Raw genomic sequence first — 23,873 nt, 5'->3', positions numbered from 1 at the left:
GGAAGATTGAGCAAGAGATGACAGGGACCTATGTTTCTGGGGTCCTTGGCTGTCTGTACCAGGCACTGATGACTCCGCAGGGTTCCTGAACACAGGGCATGCAGAAGGCAAGGTCAGGCAAATGCCCCAGTTTTATTACTATGAGGTTTTGGTCCCAACCCACTACGTGTTCCTCTGGCCACATGTTTGTGCCAGCATGGGCGACTCCTTTTGCTTGGGCTGGAGGCAGCTTAGAACCAAGAGTCAAGGCAGGTTGAGCTGCTGAGCCTCTCCCTCCTTGAGTCTGTGCTCAAATATCACCTGTCCCCATCAGGACATTGAGAGCATGTTGGCCAGCAAACAGTAGCTTGATGTGATGTTTATCTAATGCCTAGAACTTTCCTCTCTCCTACCCTTTCAGGATGAGGAAACATTCAGGCATAAGCATATTCTGAGATAGTTTTACCTATTTGGATTCTTGGAAATGAGAGAGGGTGTCAAAAAGGGAGAGAAATGGATGAACATCCTCTAGCTGGAGCTCAGTACTGAGCTCTTTAACTGTTTAGTCTTCTGGGATGTTAGTCTTCTGGTGGAGGGGAGAAATAGAGAGAGAGAGAGAGGGAGAGGGGAAGGGGAGGAGGAGAAAAGCTAGACCAGACCCTAGCACTGGTATCAGAATGGAAGTCCCTGACTCTATCCAGTTCCAAGCAGTCCTCCAGATGTTAAAGAGAGGAATGGGCAAAGGGGCAGAGTGCATTAGCCAGTGCCCAGCAGATAATTGGGACTTTTCCAAATCCTACTCTGCCAGGGTGATGAGCTTGTGAAATTAGAGAAAGTAAATTTCAGGATACAGAATTTTACTTCTCTTCTAGTCTGGATGCCTTTTATTTCTTTTCTTGTTTTTCCTAATTGCACCTGAAGGTACTATACCTTCAGAACAATGTTGAATAGGAGAGGGGAGAGCAGATATCCTTGCCTTGTTTCTGATCCTAGGAGAGAAAGCATCCAGTTTTTCACAATTTAATGTTACGTTAGCTGCAGGTTTCCCACAGATGCCCTTTATCAAGTCGAGAAAGTTCCCTTCTAAGTTTGCTGAGAGTTTTTATAATGAATGGGTATTTTGAATTTTGACTGAAATATTTTCTGTAACTATTGAGATAATTATATGACTTTTCCCTTTTAGAGTGTTAATGTGGTGATTATAAGGATTGATTTTTGAATGCTAAACTGATCTTACATTTTGGAGACAAACTCTGGTCATGATGTATTATCCTTTTTTATACATTGCTGGATTCAATTTGCTTAAATTTTGTTAAGAATTTTTGTTTCTGTGTTAATGTTGGAAATCAGTTTGTAGTCTAGCTTTCCTAAAATAATCATTTGGTTTTGGCATCAGGGTAATCCAGGAGTCAGAATGAGTTGGGAGTGCCCCCTCAACTTTTATTTTGTGGAGGAGTTTATGTGAATTAAATCTTTCTTAAGTTTTTGGAAGAATTCACCAGTTAAGCTGTTTAGGCCCAGAGTTTTCTTTATGGAAGGTTTTCACCAACAAATTTCTTTCATAAATACAATACTGTTCAAGCTACTCCTTGAGTGAGTTTTGATGGTTTGTGTCTTTAAAAGAATTTGTTCATTTATCTAAGTTCTATTTATTGGCATAAAGTTTTCATATTCGCTTATTCTCTTTTTAATGCCTGTAAAATCTACAGTTAGGCCCCTTTTCTCATTCCTGATATTGGTAATCTGTTCTCTCTCCCCTCTCCCCACATCAGTCTGCCTAGAAGGTTATCACTTTTATTTTAAAAGAATATTTGGTTTACTCCAGTATTTTTATGTTTTCCATTCATTGATTTCTGTTCTTATCTTTATTATTTACTTCCTTCTGCTTATTTTGGGTTTGCCCTTTTCTCATTTCTTAAGGAGGAAGCTTAGGTCATTGGTTTTTAAAACTTTCTAATTTTCTAATATGAGGTTTTCAATGCTGTAAATTATCCTGTAAGCTCTGCTTTAGCTTCTAAAAAAAAAAAGGAATTTTCATATGTTGTGTTTTCATTTTTTTTTAGTCAAAATGTTTTCTAATTTCCTTTTTGATTTATTCTTTGGCTTATGGAGATTATTTAGAATACAATTATTTAGTTTCCAAATATTTAGTCATTTTCCATGTATCTTCTGTTATTAATGTCTACTTTAACTCCATTGTGGTCAGAGAAAATACTCTGGATAATTTTAATCCTTTTAAATTTATTGAGACTTGTTTCATGGCCCAGAATATGGTCTACCTTGGTCAATGTTTAGTGTGTGCCCTGGAAAAGAATGCATCTTCTGCTGTTGTTGGGCAGAATATTCTGTAAATGTCAGTTAGATCAAGTTGGTTGATAGCATTGTTTGTGTCCCCTATATCCCTATTCCTTTTCTGCTTACTGCTTGTATGAATCATTAGAGGGTAGTTGAAATCTCTGACTAGATTGTGGATTTGTCTGTTTCTTCCTGCACTTCTGTTTCTGCTTCATGCATTTTAGAGCTTCATGCATAATGGCTCATGATGTCCTCTTGATTAATTGACTTCTTTATCTCTGATAATTTTCTTTATTCTGAAATCTGCTTTGTCTTTAATGGAGCTACTTCTGCTTTCTTTTGACTAGTATTAGCATGGTATATTTTCTTCATTCCTTTACTTTTAATATATACTTAAAGGGTTTCTTGTAGACAATATAAAGCTGGGTCTCCTCCTCCTTCTCTTCCTCCTCCTCCATTTCCCCCTTATCCTTCCTCTTCTTTCACTCTGGCATCTCTGTCTGTTAATATGTTTAGGCCATTCACATTTAAAGGGATTATTAATATAGTTGGATTACTATCTACAAAATGTGTAACTATTTTCTATTTGTTGCAGTGTTTCTTTTCATTTCCTTAAAAAAAACTTTCATTCTTTCTGCTTTCTCTGGTTTTAATTGAGCATTTCATATGACTGTTTTATCTCAACACATTAGTTACACTTCTTTAAAATAATTTTTTTTAGTGGTTGTGCTAGAGTTTGCAACATATATTTACAATTACTCTAATTCCACTGTACTGCTTCATGGGTGGTTAGGTATCTTATGACAAGGTTTTCCCATTTTCTTTCTTCTACTTCTTATATTATTGCTGTTATTCATAAGTTATAATCACACAACGTATTCTTGCTATCATTATTTTAAACTAACAGTCAGATAGAAATAAGAAATATAAAGTTTTTATTTTACCTACATTTACTCCTTCTCTAATACTCTTCTTTTCTTTAGGTAGATCTAACTTCCTGAACTGTATAATTTCCCTTCTTTCTGAGGAAGAAGTTCTTTTTAAATATTTAATTTTTTTTCAATTTTTAGTTTTATTAGGTAGAATTGTTACAATTTGGCTGCACATGTACAATATAAATACATATACACAATATACTGCACATATTTTTAAAATTTACATATATGTATTGTTTATTGTTTCTAAGAGCTCTAGCTTTTTCAACTTACATAAGGAAGAACTTCTTTTAACAGTTCTTTCAAGGCAGATTTACTGGTGACAAATTCCCTCAGTTTTTGTTTGCAGGACAGAGTTTTAGGTTAGTTGCTTGTTTTTATTCTCTCTTAATACTTAAAATATTTTAATCTAATCTGAAAGCCCTATGTTTTATACTGGTGTGTTTACAGTACTTACATTTATGTGATTATTGGTATGGTTGGGATTAAGTTTGCCACCAAGTGATTTGTTTTCTATTTGGTCCTTGTGTTCTTGCACCCCACTCCCATTATTTTTATCTTAACTTCTTTTTTTTATTAATTGCATATTTTTTATTATTTCATTTAATCTTCTTTATTGACTTATTAGAATGTATATTTTGCTTATGCTTTTGTTTTTTAGTGATTGCGCTAGGGTTTAACTTAACAGAATCTACCTTTAACTAATATTAAACCATTACATAGATTGTATAAGAACTGTACAATAACATGGTTTCATTTTTATTCTCCCCTCCTTGCTTTTATGTTTCTGTTGTTACACATTTTATTTTTACATATGTTATGAATTCCCAAAATGTGTGAAAACATTTAAACAGTCAATTATATTTTAAAGAGTTTAAAACATTAACCCTATTTTATATTCATTCTCATATTTACCATTTCTAGTGTCTCCATGCCATTGTGTAGGTCCTAATTTCCATCTGGCCTTGTTTTTCTTCCATGTGCAGGTTTTTAACATTTCTTGTAGTACTGGTCTACTCATGAAAAGTTATCTCAGTTTTTGTATATCTTAAAAGCCTTTATTTTGTCTTCTTTTGTTGAAAGACATTTTTACTCTATAGAATTCTAGGCTGACAGGGTTTTTTCCCTTTCAGTTCTTTAAAGATATAATCTCACCATCTTCTGACATGCATGTTTTTCCAGTGGGAAGTCTGTTGTCATTCTTGTTTTTGTTCCTCTGTAAAATATAGCTCCTCCAACCTCCCTTTGGTTTATTTTAAGATTTTATCTCTGTTATTACTTTTCAGAAATTTGATGATTATGAGGTTCTTTTTTTAAATTAAAGTACCATCAGTTATAATGTATCAATTTTTGGTGTACAGCACACTGTCCCAGTCATGCATATACATACATATATTCATTTTCATATTCTTTTTCATTAAAGGTTATTACAAGATATTGAGCATAGTTCCCTGTGCTATACAGCAGAATTTCTAAAATCTGTTTTTATATATAGTGGCTAACATTTGTAAATCTCAAACTGAGCTGCTTCTATTTGTGGGCTTGTGGGTTTAAAAAAACTAGGATAAATAAGAGAACGTTTCATAGGTCAGGTTCTATGGAAACATATCCTTAAGTGGAGATTTTCATGAAGGAGGTTTATTGGGGCATGCACTCAGGAAGCAGGACTGTGCAGAGGGAAAATTTGAACAAATCCAGTTAGAAGAGAGATCCTGGTCAACTGCACGGGAGTCTCTGGCCCTGAAATGACCATTCAGAGTTTTCTCAAACTGAGACAAGAGGTCTGAGCCCCACATTTGCTGGTCATTAGGTGTGGGCTGCCCTCAGCAAGGTGACATAATTTCAGGTCAGGAGGCTCCGTTTGGCCAAGAGAAATTTCTGGAGAGGGATGCAGCTGTAAGTTACCTATGGCCAGTTCTCCTGGCAGTTGAGAGAGTGTATGTCTCACTCCTAAAGGGGAAATAGGAATACAGTGCAGCTTCCATGACAGCAGTGCTTCCTTCTGTAATGAACTTGAAGTCATCAGTGCTGGAGGTGGTGCTATAGATTCTCAGTTCCTGCAGGATACAGTATTTTCCATTATTTTTGGCACTTCTATCAGTGATGGCCTTGGATTGTTACTCAGCTGCTTTGTGTTTACAAGTCTTATCTTCTCCAATATTTATAAGCTTCTAGAAAACAGGTGCCATCTTTACTACCCTGTGGCTGCCAAAGTGACCATCACAGTATTTTTTTGCTCATTTATTAGTGGAGTACTAACCCTCCAAAGAATCTTTTGGATCACCTCTTCCAAATTCCTCACTTTACAACTGGGTAAACTGAAGCTGAGAGTGGTTGTACAGTCAATCAGCATCTGACCTGAGACTAGAACCAAGATCTCTCAGCTTATAATTCAGCACTCTTTTCACTGTGCCTGGGTGTGTCATAGTGAGTCATCAGTAATTAATACATAAATATAATTGAGCATCTACTGTTCTACCTCTAGTGAATAAACAGTCCAAGTAGACTTTATGTGAACATGAATGGCATTGCACAGAGGTTTAAGGTAACACAAGATCTGAAGAAGACTTAAAGATCCACTCATACAGTAAATTATGAGTAATATGTTTCATATTTGTAAGCAAATATAAATTTTAAGTATTCATATGCATTGAAAAAGACTGTAAGGGTATATTTCAGCATGTTAACATTTATTATCCCTAGACTGTAGAGTTAAGAGTAATTTTTTAACTTACAGTTAAAAATTTTTGACAATAAATATATATTAATTTCTGCAATTTTTGATAAAGCTAAATTAAATATCTAGTCCTTAAAATCTCTCTGACAAGTTGCTTACCATCTCTGTAGCTGACCAAATCCATCTTTGGACATCACTGCCTCTTAGAATATTCTTCTATTAAACTGGAATCTGTTTCCCTGGAGTTTTTGCTTTTGATCCTATTTTTAGCTTGTGGTCATTCATTGGAAGTTTTTTTCTTATTCTATGTGAAAGGCCTTCAGACATATGAAGACAGTTAGCCTATTCTCCTTCCAGCCAAACATATCTTATCCTTTCCTCTTTTCAACTTTAGGATATCTGGTGATGGCTAAAGAGCCACTGGGAGCCACCTCAAATTAGACCTAAACAGCTCTCTGGGAGCCCCAGCCGGAGAAAACTGTTAGGTGGATCCAGGGTATCCATTGCTGGTTTATGTACTGAATGAACGTTAATCAGGTGCTCAACGTGCACCACGTTGTGAGCCGGGGATACAGGAGTACATGTTAAGATGCTTCCCCTGGGATTCACAGTCTGGGCGAGGCAGATTTATAACAGATGATGATCATGTAGCTTAATTAAGATATAAAAAGAGATCAGTGGGAGCAAAGGGTTGTGACCAGTTCTCCTGGGGGGAGTGCAGAAATGTTGCAAAGGAAATGGCATCAGAGCCATGTGTTGAAGGAAGAGACTAAGTTTGCCGTGGTCCAGTACATAGACAGACAGGCTGAGACAAACATCCTTTCCCTGGGGAGTTTTGCTCCTCCAAATACAGCAATGGGTTTCTTCGTGGCTCCTGCCCAGGCACAGAGTTTGTTGGCTAGTCTATTTCTTAGGCAGGGTGAAGAATGGGAACATGGCAAGGGCATGAAGCTACAGGGAGATAATATAACCTAATAACCAGGTCTCTAGGTATTTTCCTCTCCCTGCTCCCAATTTGATCAAAGAGTTTTCCTAAAAGGAAGGTGAGAGACTAAGTCAACTTTTCCCATAGCACTTGGGAAATCAGGTTCAGCCCAGAGTGTACTTTTAGTCAGACTTTCTGAACTAAATAAATCTAAATCATTTTCTCCCCATGCCATCCCATTCATAGAAAACCTGCCCACCCACAGCCTACAAAAGGCGATTCTAATTATCATGTGCCTCTACCTGTATAATATCTGATTGTTTTAATGTAGACACCTGACCTTCACTGAGCTAATAAATGGGTCTTTGCAGGGAATATAGAAGAGGGTGTAGACTGAGACATTAACCTCTAGGAGCTAAGCTACAAAATTCCAGCAGTAGAGTTGGGGAGGAGGGGGTGGCCACCATTTCAGGGCATTTGTGTTGGACCATGTAGAAATGGGTGAATGAGCACAGAAGCTGGTCTGAGGAGAGAGAAAAATGAAGATAACATAGAATAGTTGAAAGACGATTTAGGGTAGAAAGAGGATAGAGGGAGAAAAACAGAACACGTCAACTTCCCATTTCCTGTAAAGCCATTGGCATCCTTCCTTCTTCCTTTTTTCTTCTTAGGAAGGGGGAGGAAGGGGGGGAGGAATGAAGGGGGAAGGCAGGAAGAAGGAAGGACTGAAATCTCCTTTCTTTCTTCTTTCTTTCTTTCTCTTCTTTCTTCTTTGTTGTCTTTCTTTCTTTCTTTTTTCTTTCCTTCTTTCTTGTCTTTCTTCTTTCTTCCTCTCTTCTTCCTTCCTTCCTTCCTTCCTTCCTTCCTCCCTCCTCCTCCCTTCCTTCCTTCCTTCCTTTTTCTCAGTTCTGTTCTAAGATATTCCCCAGGGTGCTTAAGATAAATTCCATTTTATCCAAGTTGGCTTGTGTGGACATCTCTTCCTTGTAACCAAAATGTCCCTGAAGGATTTCATATACTTAGTTTACCTCTTTAATTCTGTATGGTGACTGAAATAATTAGCTTGAACTGGCCCCATTTCCAGACCCCCTGTTGTCCTGGCTGTGAAGCAAGAATCCCCTTTGGGAGAAAGACCAACTTCTATGGGGACTGATATTTGGCTAATAATGATTCATGGCATCAGTTTGGAAATGTGATCTCGGTTACTACTGCTTGCTTTCTGCCCTCTTTACAAATGTCTGGTCTCACAATAGGCAGGAACTAGCGGCAGCTGGCACTGGGACTGCCTGTGGCTTTGAGGACTGTGACACTGTTTATTTCCCTGGTTGTAGCCCTGAGAGGGTGGCTGATTTCCTCAGAGGGTAACACCCGAATCTCACACTGCAGTGCTGGAGAAGTCAGAGAGTAGTCACCTAACATGAGGACAGAAATGCAGAAAATATGCTCAGTGTCCCCTGAGCCACATGTTAACTTTAATGCTCTCCAGCTCAAGTAGTTTCAATTAATTTGCACATTTTTATTAAGCATCTACTGTGCATCAATGATCTCATCTTTCTTTTCCTCATTTGCTCCTCTTCTGACTCCTTTTCCTTAATTTACATCCCAAGAACCTTTTCTTCTCCAATACTCCCTTGGGTTACTGACTCATTTCTCTGCTTTATTGCTGAACTTTCTCAAAGAGGCACCCACAGTTGCTATCTCTATTTCCTTAACCTTTCACTAACTCCTTATCTCTGTGCCATCTATCTTCTGCTTTCCCCTTGATACAATTTGGTTCTCCGAATTTCCTGTATCTTCACCATACTTACTTCTTAAGTTATTTGAAGTGACTTTCGGTTCCTTGTAACTTAACAATTTCTAAGCCATTCTCGTTTCCTCAGTTCACCTCTCTGGGCTCTATACAAGGACTGGTATACTCTGTTTTTCCCTCAAGCACCTAAGGGAATGGGGATTTCTCTGGTACAGACCAAGGGGACCTAGGAAAACCCAAATCTGGTCCTGCCTTAGCTACATATTTTCCTTTTGTGTCCTTGTGGTGGCTGCACACACACAGCAAATGGGAAACCCTGAGCCACTCTGTTACTGGATGGGTACCTCACCACAAGTAAAATTTTTTGGTAAAATTGGTTAGAACATGCAGCTTGGGCTCAAGTCCAGGGAGAATCTCTCTGCAGCTGGTTTTCAAGCTTAAGTAGGCGATGGCTCAGGGACTGCTCCTGAGACAAGAAGCAGAAGAGAGGGCCAGTCAATGGCCTGAAATCTGACCAGTGAGATCAACATTTGACTCATTCCCCACTGGGGCCTTGGAGAAGGAGCTCAGGGAAAAGGGTAGGGATGGCAATGGAGACCTCACTTCCCATAGAGTGACCAGAATGAATTACTTATAAAAATTATTTTCCTCTAAGGTTTGGGTACATATAAAATTAATAAAATTTGGCATTTACCACCTATTGATCATAGCCCATTTTAATATGCATGCTAAGATATTTAACTCTCTATTTGCACTTCAGTAACTCTTGCCCCAAAGAATGATTCTCAAAGTAATTTGTTATATAATTGTTAGGTCATTTATTCACAAATTTGTTATATTATTCATCCATTCAGCAAATGTTTATTAAGCCAGGCAGTAGAGATAAAAAGTGAACCTGTAAGGCAATGCCCCTAGTCTAAGGATTTCATAGTCCATGGGAAGGAGAAAGGGGTGGGAAACAATTCAGAAACCAGTAAATGTCATGAGGTGTTGTGAGAAACAGTCTGAACAGCATCCAAGGAGAAAACAAAGGAGGGGGGCTCTGAGCAGCTGAGTCCATTTCCTGGTTCCCCTTTTCGTGTTTAGCTCTAGCCCAGGTAAGGCTCTTTTGACTTTGTCAATCAGAGAAAGCAAAGCCCTTTGGGCTGGGCACCCCAGACTTGGTTTTAAACAAACATCCTCAGATACAGATCATTAGTGCTGGAAAAGTCCAAGAGGACATTTGGCCAGTCTCTTGAATTTTAGGAGTTGGAGGCCCAGAGGGGGAAGGCATTTGTCCAGTGTGACCAGCCAGCTGATAACACAGCAGGCCCAGAACAGAGCCGTGACCAAATCCTGCATTGTCTGTATTGGAGGGACCCTTAGAGATTTTCTAGTTCAACTCCCTCAGCTATAGGATGAGGAAACAGACCCACCAGGGAAGGAAGTAGATTGGACCAGAGTTGCAGAGGGTCAAGGGCAGGGCCTGAATCCCGGGGCTCTCAGCCCAGTGATCCCCCATTGATGCCCTGCCTCAGACATCCTTACACCCAGCTGGGGGTCCCCAGTCCCTTTCTGGAAGATGTGTCCCAGGGTCCCCAGCTCAAGAGAGGCTGTTCATAGGTCTCTGTTTAATAGTGTTTCCTGGCCTTGGTTTCCAGACTTCTCCTCTCTCTAGCCTTCCCTGGGTATGAACCCTGGATCAGTTCCTGGACCACTTCATTCTTCTCTCTTCTCCAGTTATAAGCTTTCCATAGCTTCCTGCTTCTCTTGACCTTGACTGGCTCATCCTTGGTCTGATCTACTCTCTCTGGTCAGCTTCCCTGACCCCCTTGGCCATTCCTCTTCCAACCTCCACTCCTGGGACAGTTCCTGTGTGCCCAGTAGCTCTGTCTTCCTCAGACACATTCTCTAAGCTCCTGCCATGAACTCTTAACACAGAGCCTCTGTCTGTCTGGTCAAGCCTATGTACCCTTTCTCACAATAATGCTTTCAAATACAGTCAGTAAAATAGAAAAATAAAAGAAAGACATTATTCTGAAAAACACTTACCCAAACATTAAAAAACAAATTTGTAATATAGCAATATATGTGCAAATTTTTAGTCTGTGTGCTCAATAAAAATATCCAATGGTGAGTCCAGTGACTTCTGTGATGTTGAAGTAGTGATAACTACAAATGATATTGCAAGATATCTGTAATCTTTGTAACATGTTATGAAAATATCTGTAATTTTTATTACTGACAGAAGTCACAGTTACTGCATATACTGCTGTAATTTGTTATCTACATTCACAGTTGAAGAAAATGCTAAATTTCACTTAGAATTTAGTAAAAATGAAGACATAATATTTTTCCCATCCAAATTCATGGACCTTGATGAGCCCCTTGGCCATTGCAGACTTCAGGTCAAGAAGTCCTATCTTAGATGGTCACAGGGCTTGAAATGCTGTATCTGGGAAGATATTACCTATATTTATATCCCCAGACCAGAATTTCTGTAGGGAAATCTCATAGGCATCGATGAAATTCAACATGTCAAAAAATAGATTTTTGGTTTTATTCCCCAAAATAGCTCCTCTTCATTTTTTCTCATCTCAGTAAATGTCACCTCAGTCCTCCTTAGTGCTAGAGCCCAAACCTTGACATTCATTCTTTAAAAAAATTTTTTTATTGAAGTGTAGTTGACTTACAATGTTAGTTTCAGGTGTATAGCAAAGCACTTCAGTTATGTGCAAACATACATATATAAAAATATTTTCAGATTCTTTTCCATTATATGTTATTATAAGAAATTGAATATAGTTCCCTATGCGATATAGTAGGTCCTTGTTTTTTTTTAAAATCTGTTTTATATATAGTAGTTTGTACCTGTTAATCCCTAATTCCTAATTTATCCCTCTCCTGCCCTTTCCCCTTTGGTAACCGTAGTTTGTTTCCTATGTTCATGAGTCTTTGTAAATTGGTTTGTAAGTAAGATTTGTATCATTTTTTTTTAAGATTCCACATATAAGTGATATCATATGATACTTGTCTTTGTTTAACTTACTTCACTTAATATGATAATCTCTAGGTCCACCCATGTTGCTGCAAATAGCATGATTTCATTCTTTTTTATGGCTGAATAATATTCCATTGTATATATATGTATATACATGTGTGTGTGTATATGTATATGTATATGTATATATCAATCAGTATATATCACAGCTTCTTTATCCATTCATCTGTTGGTGGGCGTTTAGGTTGTTTCCATATCTTGGCAATTGTAATAGTGCTGCTATGAACATACAGGTGCATGTGCCTTTTTGAATTAGAATTTCCTCTGGATATAAACCCAGGAGTGGGATCATATTGTAAGTCTATTTTTAGTTTTTATGGAACCTCCATACTGTCCTCCATAGTAGCTGCACCAAATTACATTCCCACCAACAGTGTAGGAGGTCTGACAGTCATTCTTTACTCTTCCTTCTTTTTCACTTTTACTTCTGATTGATAAATCATTCCATCATAAATTTATTCACCAAAATTTTCTCATCACTTATGATATGCCAAGCACTGTTACAAGCCTTGGGGATTCAGCAAAGTATAAGACAAGTCCTTGCTGTTATGGACTTATGAGACATTGTTGTAAGACATTGACAGTAAGAAAATATAATATATATATGCCTCTAAATTACCTGCAAAATATTTCTCCAGTCTTACTGCTACTTTCCATATCCACAACCACCCCTTCAGTCTAAACCACTTAGACTCTTTGCTTGTAGTTGTCTCCTAACTGCAGTCTCTGTAGCCAATCCCTACATCCAAAGATTGTTCTGCTCCAGTCTTTCTTCTAGGCAGCAGCCAGAGTGAGGGGAGGATCATGTGCCTCCAAGGCTGAAACCTTTCAATGACCTCCCACCACACTTGGAATAAACCCAGACTCCTTACCTGGAGGGCGCTGTGCGAGCACTGGGTACACTGTCCTCTCCTACAAATCCCCTGCCTACACTTGGGCCTCACTGGCTGTGCAGCTCCTTCCAGGCATCAGTTTCCTACCTTAGGACCTCTGCCTGCCTCTAGGCCTGGCTGACTTCTAATCACCCTTCAGATCTTAACCTAGTTAACTTTTGTCTAAAATGCCACCTCCTCAGAGAGCCCTTTCTTCATCCTTCAATCTAAATTATGTCTCTCTCTTACTTTCCCTTAGAGGAACTTCTTTTCCTTTATATAAAGAGCTACTAGTTATAATTATTATTTTATACAATATTCAAGTGTCTATTTAATGTCTGTTTCTCCCACTAGACTGCAAGTTCCAAGAAGTCAAGAATCTGGTCTCTTTTGCTCACCAGTGGTGTAACAGTTCCTGGCATGTTGTTAGTGCCCAACAAACGTGTAGCTGTTGAATGAATTATGAGTTACTACACCTTTCATCTCTGACATCTGCCCCCAAACTCATCACGTATTCCAGGTTCATGCTTCTTCTTTTATGTGCAGGCATATTAAAATCTCTATCTATACTTAAATTATTCCTGACTTAATCAGATACAGTTATTCTCAAACTCATCCATCCATTCATTCCTTTAACTATTATTTATTGAGCACTTTCTAATTACAAGGCACAGTGCCAGACAGTATGTAAGATGAAAGGATGAATAAGACATGGTCCTTGTCCTTAAGACATTTACAACCTAGAAGAGGATTTAAGAAGTTATCCAGTAGTTACAGTGGGAAAATGGGGGCTATGTGCCACGATTAGCATGGTCAGCTGCGATGGAGGTGCAGAAGAGGTAGGTAATATTTCCAACTAGAGATTTCAGGAAAGCTTTCCTAGAGAAGGTGGTGTCTGAGTTGGGTCTTGAAGAGTGGGGAGGATGTAGACATCCAGGGGTGGCAGGGGAGGCTTTCTAGATGAAAAAATAGAACAAACAGTGTGCAAAAGCAGAAAACACAGAAATATAGTGGTATTGATGAGTGACCCACAACTTAGGTGACCTGCAGGGAAGTTACAGAAGGCAACATGGGGCAGGTGACATTTTGTTCTTTATTTGATACCTACTGGGGTATCAGCAAAGATTCCTGGACCAAGGAATAAAATTAGAGTTAGGAGGGAACACTGGAAAGAACTAACTGCCTGTACGATTTTAAAGTAGGTTGATTTTTCTTATCCAACTAAGAGATCAACAAAACAGAAGGGCAGGAAGAGCTCATGGAAGAAAGATATCCATGTCATTTGAGTGGAAGGGGAAACTCTTGTGGAGAGAGTGGTACCTTCCTTTGGTTTCAAACTGAGACCCTGACTTTATGGACATTAAAGGAGTGAAATGCAAAGTTATGACAGCTACTCTTATCCTTGGACTGAGAGGCCACCAATTCCACAACTGGGCTGTATTAGTTTGCTAGGGCTGCCATTAGAAATACCACAGATTGTGTGGTTTAAACAACAGAAATTTATTTCTCACAGTTCTGGAGGCTGGGAAGTCCAAGATGAAGGTGCCACCTGATTTGGTTCTTGGTGATCTTCCTGGCTTGCAGACAGTGCCTTCTTGCTGTGTCTTGACATGACCATTCCTTGGTGTGTTCACATGAAAAGAGGGATCTCTCTCTCTCTCTCTCTTTCTCTCTCTCTCTCTCTTCTTATAAGCCCACAAATCCTATTAGATTAGGACCCCACTCTTTGACCTCATCTAACTTTAATTACCTTCTAAAAGACCCATCTTTAAATCAAGTCACACTGGGGACTAGGGCTTTAACATACAGATTTGGGGTTAGGACCTAAACATGGGGCAAATCAGTCTCCACTCCTTTAGAATCAAAGACTGCGCAGGCCTCTAATTCAGGGGTTTCTAAGTTGTTTCAAGGAGCATCAGACATGCTAAGGAACACATTCTTGGAGCCTTCCTCAAGGGACAAAGTGCAAGTTGACTCTACATGTTTTCTGTATTAGGGCTTCACATAAGATTTCCTCCAAAGAAAAGATTATACTGTTAAAAAAAAAATACTACGAACCCCCTGAGCTAATTTAATGAGTTAATTTTACCAGAGGAACAGAGGATTCTGAGATTCAGAAAGATGATGAGACTTGCTCACAGTCGCACAACATGGTGGGGACTCATTAGTAGCCAGTGAGCAGAACTGGAATCCTGTGCATGGACTCCTAGCCCAGATTTTGCCCATTATTTCTCTTAGATTCCTCCAGGCCCAGGAGAGGAGCCATGGATGCCCCCACTGTGGGCATGACTAATGGGGGCTCCTCCTGGCATAGAGTGGTCACTTACTGAAGAGCTTGTCCAGCAGGGGAACTAGTGCCTGGGGACTTCAGCAGGACACTGGTCTTCTATCTGTTCTTCCTTCCCCTCTTGGTCTGCCTGCCCAGACATGCATAATGAGATGATGGGAGTTGTGGACTATTAAATAATTTTGGTGTTTTTCTTAAACAAGTGTGCCCAGAAAATTATGCCATAGATGTTACTCTACGTGCTGTCAGCCACTCAGAGGAATCAGAGGAATCTGGAGAGGGGAGAGAGAGATCCTCACTACACAGGGAGAGGTTGATGTGCTGAGGGTTTTCCGATCAGCTCTAATCCTTTAAGGAGCTAAAGACACATAATGAAGACCAAGAACAGAGCTGTTGGGACAAAGGAAGAGCCTGTCTGGGGCTCCTTCTGATTCAGAATGTCAAGACTCGGGGTGCCAAAGTTATTTTTGAGGAAAAAATTAATTTTTTAAAATTTGATTTCCCTTCTGTCTAAAGGAGAGTGTGAGAGAGTGGCAGAGAGCTCCACATCTGGTCACCCCTGGTCCCTGAAGTAAGGGCTCCTTGACTTCCCCTCGTCCATGGGGACGTATCAACCCAAGCTTCTCAGTGCTCTTCTGAGATATTGTCCTTCCAGATGGTGAAACGCTTTGCCTTTGGGCCATCTCCCTTTCATTACTCACTCATCATCCTTCAGGTCTCAGCTTGAATGATTTCTCTTCTCTACAGAGAGGCATTTCCTGACCACTCTGCCTCCCTCATTGTTACTCTCAACCTGACACTTTTCCTCTCCTTCCAAGCACTTAACCCAGGGTATAATTATATATTTATATATTTGACCTTTGCCTTTCCCAGACTCTGTAAGTTCCACTCAAGGGCTGTGATAAACACCAGTGTATTATTGGTGCCTGAGAAGTGTCTGGCACATCATCGGTACTCAGTGAATATTTACTGAATGAATCAGTGTGTTTTATTTCCACTAATATAGAAGTTGTGTTTTTTTTTTCTCACTTTGTTGAGGATCAGTTGCCTGTGTCATTTATGTTACATTCAATCATCTTGGTGGATGTGGATTTTCAGCTTAGAGCCAAGACATGAAGGGGTGTGAGAAATGATTTTAGTCTATAATTGGCCAATGAAAGATCAAATCTTGGAATGGATTTCCTGTGACAAATTCACTCACTTAATCTCTCAGCAAATGTTTATTGATCAAATACTATATTACATGCACTGTAAGAGTGCAAGGGATACAGCATGAATAATGTAGAAATGGTCTCTGTCTTCATAGAGCAGATAGAAAAAAGTCAACAAAAATCAGCGAGCTCTTGAGAGCATAAACAGTATGATGAGCTAGGGTGGAGCAGACTTCATTGAGAGGGGGCCAAAGAACACTGCTCTGTACCAAGACAAGCGGGATAAGAATGTACCAGCTGTGTAAAACACAGGCAGAGGAAGCAACAAATGCCAGAGCCTGAAGGTGGCAATGGCTTAGCTTGGTGGAGGGACATAAAAGAGACAAGAATGGCCAGAGTAGAGTCAGCAATGAGGAGAATGGATGAAGATGAGAATGGTCACAGAGAGCTCTGAAACCATGATAACAAGTTTGGATTTTATTAAAAGAGCAACAGGAGCCATGGGAAGATTTTAAACAGAGGAGTGACATGATTTGGTTTATATTTTTGAAAGGGTGCTGGGTGGAGACTGATTAAAGAAGGACAAGATGGAGCCAAAGAGACAAGTGTGTCCACTGCAATAGTCAGAGAGAGAAGAGATAGGGGCTTGACCTTGGGTGATGGCAGTGGGAATGAAGAGAAGGGGACACTTGAGATTTATTGGAGGTAGAATTGACAAGTTTCAGTGATGGATTGAATGTAGAGTGTGAGGGAGAGGGAGAAATTGAGGATGACTTTAGTATGACAAATGGCCCTTTCCTTGAAGTCATGCATCTTTTCAATTTGCTACTGACTTGACCTACCCTGCTTTCCATCATTATAAACCATTAAGACTTTCACTTTCCCTCCTCAGCATCACTTAGATTCCACATTTAGCATCTTAATTCAGTAATGTACAATCTGTATAGCTCATATCTTGAACTTCACAGCTCATTGGGCCTCTTTAAATGGTCTGCAACACATGTGAATTAAACATGGCGGGCAAACTGAGAGAGACTCTTAAGTGGCGGACACCCCTACTCTCTTAGCCAAGTGTTCTGAGCAGAATCCAGGTCAGGCTTATGACTGCAAGGTACTGCTGATGGCCTGTGTCTCAGCAAGTATTTTCAGGAAAAATGGAGAAAGTGAAGTGTCTTAAGGAGAGAAGAATATGGGGAAATGAAGGCAGGAGAGAGAGACAAAGTCTGAAATATCAGGGACTGGTAATCAAGCATCTTGACCAATTTGTGATAATGGGTTGGATGAAGTGATTGGTGTTTTATAAGTCAGACTACGTATGTGTGTAGACACAGAGCCAAAGGGAAGGGAAAGAGGCAGCTGGGTGGGGAGAAATGAGATGAGGAATGGGAATAACTGCAGCCACTATTTACTGAATTCTTATGTTTGTCTTGCGTTGTGCTAAACCCTTTAGGCAATATACACTATTTAACCCTCACAACGCCCCTGTGAAGATTATCTCCATTTTATAGATGAGAAAACTGAGACTTAAGGAAGTTTAGGTAACTTGCTTAGAGGCAATCTGCTACTAACTGACAGAGCAAGGAATGAAACCCAGATTAGTGTGACTGCAAAGCCTGTGTGTTTAACTACACTACACTGCCTTCTTCAAACTGAGAAGGACTAGATGGAAGGCAGAAGTGGGGGCAGGTGGAGAGAGGAAGAAAGAGCCTAAGAGTACAAATGTACTTGATCTTGCAAAAAAGTAGTTGAGTAAAATGAAGGAGAGTCTAACCTGAAGGAAAAAAAAAAACAGATTAGTATACGACATGAGAGTGGATCAAATCTTATGAAATTTCAGATGGATACGGTGGGTTAGCAGCCTTTCAGTCTATTTCCCTGCTGGCAGTAGGCTCATAACTTCTGTCTTTTTTGCCATTTCTGCTCCCAGCCGTGAAACTCCCTATCCTGAGATGAGCCAGTAGCCCCTGACACCTCTGACCCACCCTGGGAATGGAGGGGTTGTGGAGAAGAGAAGTGTGGGCATTGATTGCTGAGTGAGGGAAATTCATGCTAGATGAAAGATCCCAAAGGACCAGAGCTGTGCTGTAATTAGCTGATATTTATAACCGGGCACAAAGCTACTCATGTTAGATATTCAGTTTACCTGCTCTTGCTCCACATTTTCAAAGAAATTCCCCTAGCATCACTGTGGCTCCTAGAACCCAGAGCACATTCCAGGAAAAGGCTATTTCACTACTCAAAGAAGGAAGACTAGAAAAAGTGAAGACTCAAAACTTCATCTGTGTTCTGGGTTCACTGCTCTCAGTCTATCAGAAAATATTTACTGAGACCCAACTAGATGGCAATGTGTTGATTAGTCTCTATTAGTCTCTTGTGTGAGCCTTGGTACACTTGCTATTGATGCAATGTCCTGTGCTGGATAGCACAGCCACACACAGTGAACCCGACAGATACAGATCCTGTCGTCATGAGGCTTACGGAGTACTGGGTGGATAAACACTGAATGAAAATTACAGCTGTCAAGGTGTACCACAGTACATAAGAAATATAAGCATTCTGACATTCTGGCATCAGAAGACCTCAGTTTGTGCCGTTAAGTGGCTCTTTGATCATGGATAAGTAATTTTTAATCACAGTGAGCCTCAGTTTCCTCATCTGCAAAATAGAGACCATTCATTCATGCAATAAATGTTCACTGAATAGCTCTGGGAGCACTTTGGCTTGAGTGACAAGAGAAGGCATTGCTGCAGACAGTGTTTGAGCTGAGACTTGACTGATGGGAAGGCATCAGTCACATGGAGGTTGGCGGTGGGGGCAGGTATTCCAGATGAAGGGAATGTGCTTGCAAGGGCTGTGTGATGGGAATGAACGCAACCCTGTCCTCTGCAGCATAAAGGCAGAATGCTGTGAACTGCGGATCCAAGAGTGGTTTATTATTGTTCTGTCCTCAATATGTTAAGATACAGTTATTCTGAATCTCCAGCCCTTTCCTCAAGGAGCTTCCTTTATAATTAGGGAGGGACTCTCTAGGATCTTTAGAGAAGATTTCAAGTTGATGGATAGCAAAGTGCTAAATGGTGGGACTGAGAGAGAATGTGCTGTGAAAGGTGAAGCTGGCAAGGGAGGGAGGTCATCGTGGGAAGAAATAGGTACCCCCTTTGTTACAGAGGTATAATACTCCAAACCGTGACTGCAGTCTGTGCCAGAGATGCCCCAAGCAGTGGGAACCATAAATACAGCCCTGCAACACACAGCTCCAGCCTTCCTGCCCCTGGAGTGGAAAAGCCATGTCGTTGCAATAGTTTGGGCTCCCTGTGGAGCCAGTGGCCTTGGGAAGAGCCCTTGTGGGGTGTAGGGAAGCAGAGGCTGAATCCAGAAAGAAGTAGGAGGGAGAAAGAGAAGATTCGAGGGGGCGAGAGAAGCAGCCTGCCATAAATAGGAGGCTCGATTGGTTAGACTCTTGGTTGTCAGAACCCAAGTTCTCTCCTGCCTCCTGCCCTCTGCAAAGCCCTCAGGACTATGGATGACGTGGTTCATGGAACTGGCTGTTTAATTCTGGCTTTATTTCAACTCCAAGATTGGATTTTTTTGCTGTAACCTGTGTTAGGGACCATATGGGCATTTCAAACATCTGAGGCCCACATACCAATAAATACAAGTGAAAAAAAATCAACTCAAAATATGTTCTCTCTGTCTCTTGCAGGCTGAGCCCCAGGGGTGACAGCTGCAGAGGAGGTGAGGGGTCCCCACACTGCTGCCCAGTTGGCTGGCCCCCAAGCTCCTCCTGCAGTGGCAAGTCTTTGACCACACTGGCACTTCCTTTGAAGGGACCTACTCCACCTGAGGTGGCCTTCTCACCTCTGGAAGGAGGCCAGAAAGCTGCGGTCTATGCCTTGGTATTGAGCACTCTAGTTTTTCTCTGAGATGTGATGAAGAATTTCCCCTCCAGCAGTATGTGGCCCAACTGCCTGGGGAGGAAGAAGCAGGCCCTTCCCATCCTCGGTGAAACGGAACCCTGTGTTGTAGATGCAGTGGCTTCATGAGGAGAGTGGCCTTGTCTCTCAGTGAGTACAGATGTCCCCAGGGCAGGGGAGGGGGCAGACTTGGGTCTGATAGACTGTTAATTCCCAGTAGAGAAAAATCTCAATTCACAGACGAACCAAGGTGGGAGGGAAACTTCCTGACATTAACTGGACACAAAACCAGACAACAAAGGAGAACAGAATCAGCTTTTCTGTGAAACTGGAATTGGAGAACTGTTTATTTATTGGTGCTATTGCCTGAATTCAAGGAGATGGACAAAATGGCCTCTAGGTCAACTCACGTGTGCTTATTGAGCACCTACTGTTTGCCAAGTCTTCTCCATCCTGTCTTTTTTTCCCCTAGAACTGGGCTGTTCCTCTAGAGCAGGATCAGAAACCTACAGCCCTTGGGCAAAATCCAGCCACCTGTTTTTGTCAGTAGAGTTTCACTGGAACAAAACTGTGCCCATATTTCTCATATCCACTTTTACATGACACGTGGTTGAGTAGTGTGACAGAGCTGAAAATACTTGTAATTTTGTCCTTTACAAGAAAAGTTTGCCATCTCTGCATTCAAGACTTGTGTCCTGACAAAGAATTCACAGTGTGGGGGTGGCTGGGGGAGGTGGGTGGGAAGGGAGAAGGGAAGTGATATGTGTTGAATGGGACATTGATGTAGTGATTCAGCTGTAAGCCCTGGAATCACACAGACCTGGGTCCAAGTCCTGGCTCCGTCATTTACTAGCTGTGGGTTTGGGGCAAGTTACTTAGCTTCTGTGTACCTGAGATTCCATGTCTGTGAAATGGCTCTGACAGGAGTGCTTATCTCAGAGGGTGGTGATGAGGGTTGGGGTGACTCATGTAAGCACTGCCTAGTGCATAATATGTGTTCTGTAGAGAGAAACTTATTTTTTATGACTAATCTGATGTTCCAGGCAGTAGGCTAAGCACATCATGTATATTAGCTTGGTTAATCCTGGCGCCGCCCCTATGAGGTAGGTATTATTATTTCCACCTGTCAGGGAGGGATCCGTAGCACAGAACATTGCTTTAAGTCACAGGACTTGTGGGTGGCAAAGTGGCCGATGTGAACCTACATCCTGCAGATCCCTCAGGAGTTAAAATGGTAGAGAAGCTCCAGGAATTGCAGTGGGGGCAGGGGAGGGGCCCAGGAGAGCCAAACCACCCTTCAGAGCTCATGTCAGCCCCCGCCCCAGCTCAGAGAGGAAACCAGATGATGTTTCTGAGCAGGCACAGAGGAGTAGGGCTTCTCAGAGGGCCAAGGCAGGCTGCACCCACCAGGCTATGGAAGAAATGGGCCTCTGAGTATTTCATTTTGAGAAAGGGAGCAGCAGTGACCCGTGTGTCAGGGAGCTGACAAGGTCTGCTTTGGGACATGGGGTGGAATTACATGGTTTCCTCCACCTCCTGTCACCTCACCTTTAATTTCCACCCACGGTCTCTTCATGTCATCCCAGGACTGGACAGAAAGTGCCTGGATTGGGAAGGGGAGGCTAGACCTGAGATGAGGATGGTGTTTAATGGGTACAGTGGATGGAGAGCGAGGGAGGGGTGGGTGGTGAAGCTACCAGTTGGTGTCCTGTGGTTAAATCATACATATTTTAAGGCAAACTCCAGAAGCTTTATTCAGTTACCTGGGTCTATTGATGTCACTTGGGCTGGATCAATATATCTTCCTGGAGAATTCAAAGGAGAAAAATCTATGTGGGGCCTGCTCTGTAGGGAGAGCACGTTGGTGGCAGAGTGACAGCTCCGTGAGGAGAGTGCTAAGCACTCACGCGTTGATGTCTATGCCATCCCCCTGGCCCGAGCCTGTGCCTACCAGCAGGTGATGGGAAGGAAGAGTGGGGAGGCTCATAGGTTCACACACCAAACGATCCAGCACTTATTGAGCTCCTATGGCATGTCAGGCTGTGTGCTGGACACTGGAGTTTTAAGACTAACGGGACGCCATGACTGTCCTTGAGGGAAGAGCTCTGGGTGTGCTTTGCCGATGGAGTGGCCTCTGAGGGAGACATCAGCTTCCAAGGCTACTGGCAGAGCCAGGGTGTGGAGCTGACCTCTTTGCCAGCTGCCTCCGTGATGCTTTATGGGATGACAAAGGCATAGGTTGTGTCTCCAAAACGAGCTCCCACCCGACCCCTAATTCCCAGGGTACAACACAACACCCAGGCCTAAGGCGGAGTCATCAGGGTTGCTTCGTCTCACATTATTTTTTTCCATCTCCTGTTCCTCAGTTCTCTCTCTCTCTCTCTTTCTCTTTTTTTGCACCCACAAGTAGTAGGGCTTCATTAAGCTAATAAAAAAGGCACTAGGGAAAAAGGATGACAGAAAACCACTTGGGCTTTCCTGAGTGCCACAGGGGGAGCATCGGCTTTGCTTTCCTTCCCTGCAGTCCCAGCTGCCTCTGGTCCTGTGGCGGTGGAAGGGGGAGGGGTGGGGTGGGAGAAGAGGCAGCAACAAGGACGTGGAGGGTGGGTCGAAAATACCCTTACCAAGTAGCTGAGCTGAAGCCCATGCTGCCAGCCCTGAGGCCATCTCCTCACCCCTACATGCCCTCCTTGCTCTTCCACTCACGCCGACTTTTTTTTTCATTAAAAAAATTTTTTTATTGTAGTATAGTTAGTTGACAATGCTGGTTTCAGGTGTAATGCCAACTTCTAATACACTGCAGAAATTACAGTCTGAAAATTGCTGGTTTGCTATGGAAGAAGCGTGCCCACGTAGAGCGGTGGGACCTTTATAAAAGGGAATGCCGTAGATTCCTTGACCTGTATGAGGTGCACCCAAACATCATGACAGATCTTTCCTATATCTGGTTTAAGTCCTTTGTGTGGTGTCCAATGCCACAGATCTCTTGGAGAGGAAGAATGGAAGAGATATTTGGGATCATGATCATTTATCTTGCATGGCAACAACTCAGGAGGGCTTCTCCAGCCTGAAAATTTGTTCTGTTCTTAATATGACATAGACTTTGTCCTGCGGTGCCTCACACTTTGTAATGCAACCCATGTCTTGGGTCAATGGGGTATGAAGCAGAGAGAGGTGTGGTCCTAGTCCTGGGACAGCTGGAGGTAGGGAGAGTGTGGATTCAGGGCTGCTATGGAGGCTGTTCCTGCATTTTGATGGCTGAGTACTAAATATATACTTTTCTCTCCAACCTAAGCCTTCTCCTGGGAGAGAGTAACTACTCCCTGGTTTTCAATCTTTGCCTTCCATGTGCTCTTAGAGCACCAGCTATCTGGCATTTGACCTCTGAGGGAGGCAGTTGCTGGAGTGCTTCTCTGCCCATGGAGGAGCCCACATCCACTGCAGGTCTCTGCTAGCTAGGTTATCAGAACAGGGCTGCACCCAGCATGACACATTAATTAGTTAATGTGTGGAATGTCCAAGACTCAGCCTCCCTTGGTGGGAGAAAGAAGGGAGAGAGACAGGGAATGAGAACACAGGTCAAAGCTATAAATTACTGTGTGCTGTTTAAAGCAGGGTACTTAGGTCCTAGGCATTACACTTAATTTCTCCCCAACATTTTGTTATAGAAAAACCTGAACATACATTAAAATTGAGAGACTTTTACAATGAACAGCTGTATACCCAGTACCCAAGTTCTGTCATTATCATTGCACTATACTTGTCCTAACACATAATCATTGATTTCTTCCTTCTTCTAGCCATCCTTCCAACCATCTCAATTCCCACCCTAGACCACAGACCAAATGAATCAGAAACTCTCGTGGTGGCCTCAACACTCAAACTTTTTGACGCATTTCAAGATAAATTGGAGACAAAGTGGAGGGTACCCTTCCCCTAAATAGTTCATTCGATAAATATTTATCGAGCACTTTCCAGTGCAAAGCACTGTTTTTAATGCTAGGGACACAATCTTTTTCACAGCTGATAGACTCAAGATAGCTATCAC

General features: G+C 41.7%; 1 protein-coding gene across 3 annotated transcripts in view; it reads left to right on the top strand.

The window, feature by feature from the left end:
- The window catches only part of KCND3 (potassium voltage-gated channel subfamily D member 3), a 409,555-nt gene that overhangs the window by 29,735 nt on the left and 355,947 nt on the right, over positions 1-23,873 (top strand). For all 3 annotated transcript variants that reach the window (XM_032487334.1, XM_032487335.1, XM_032487336.1), the window contains exon 2: positions 19,615-19,975. The gene's annotated coding sequence lies outside the window, so the exon portion shown is untranslated. The remainder of the gene's footprint in view (positions 1-19,614; positions 19,976-23,873) is intronic.

This window comes from Camelus ferus, chromosome 9 (assembly GCF_009834535.1).
Source record: "Camelus ferus isolate YT-003-E chromosome 9, BCGSAC_Cfer_1.0, whole genome shotgun sequence".
NCBI classification, from domain to species: domain Eukaryota; kingdom Metazoa; phylum Chordata; class Mammalia; order Artiodactyla; family Camelidae; genus Camelus; species Camelus ferus.
Note: the sequence above shows the minus strand (reverse complement) of the source record. Positions and strands in the feature narration are given on the sequence as shown.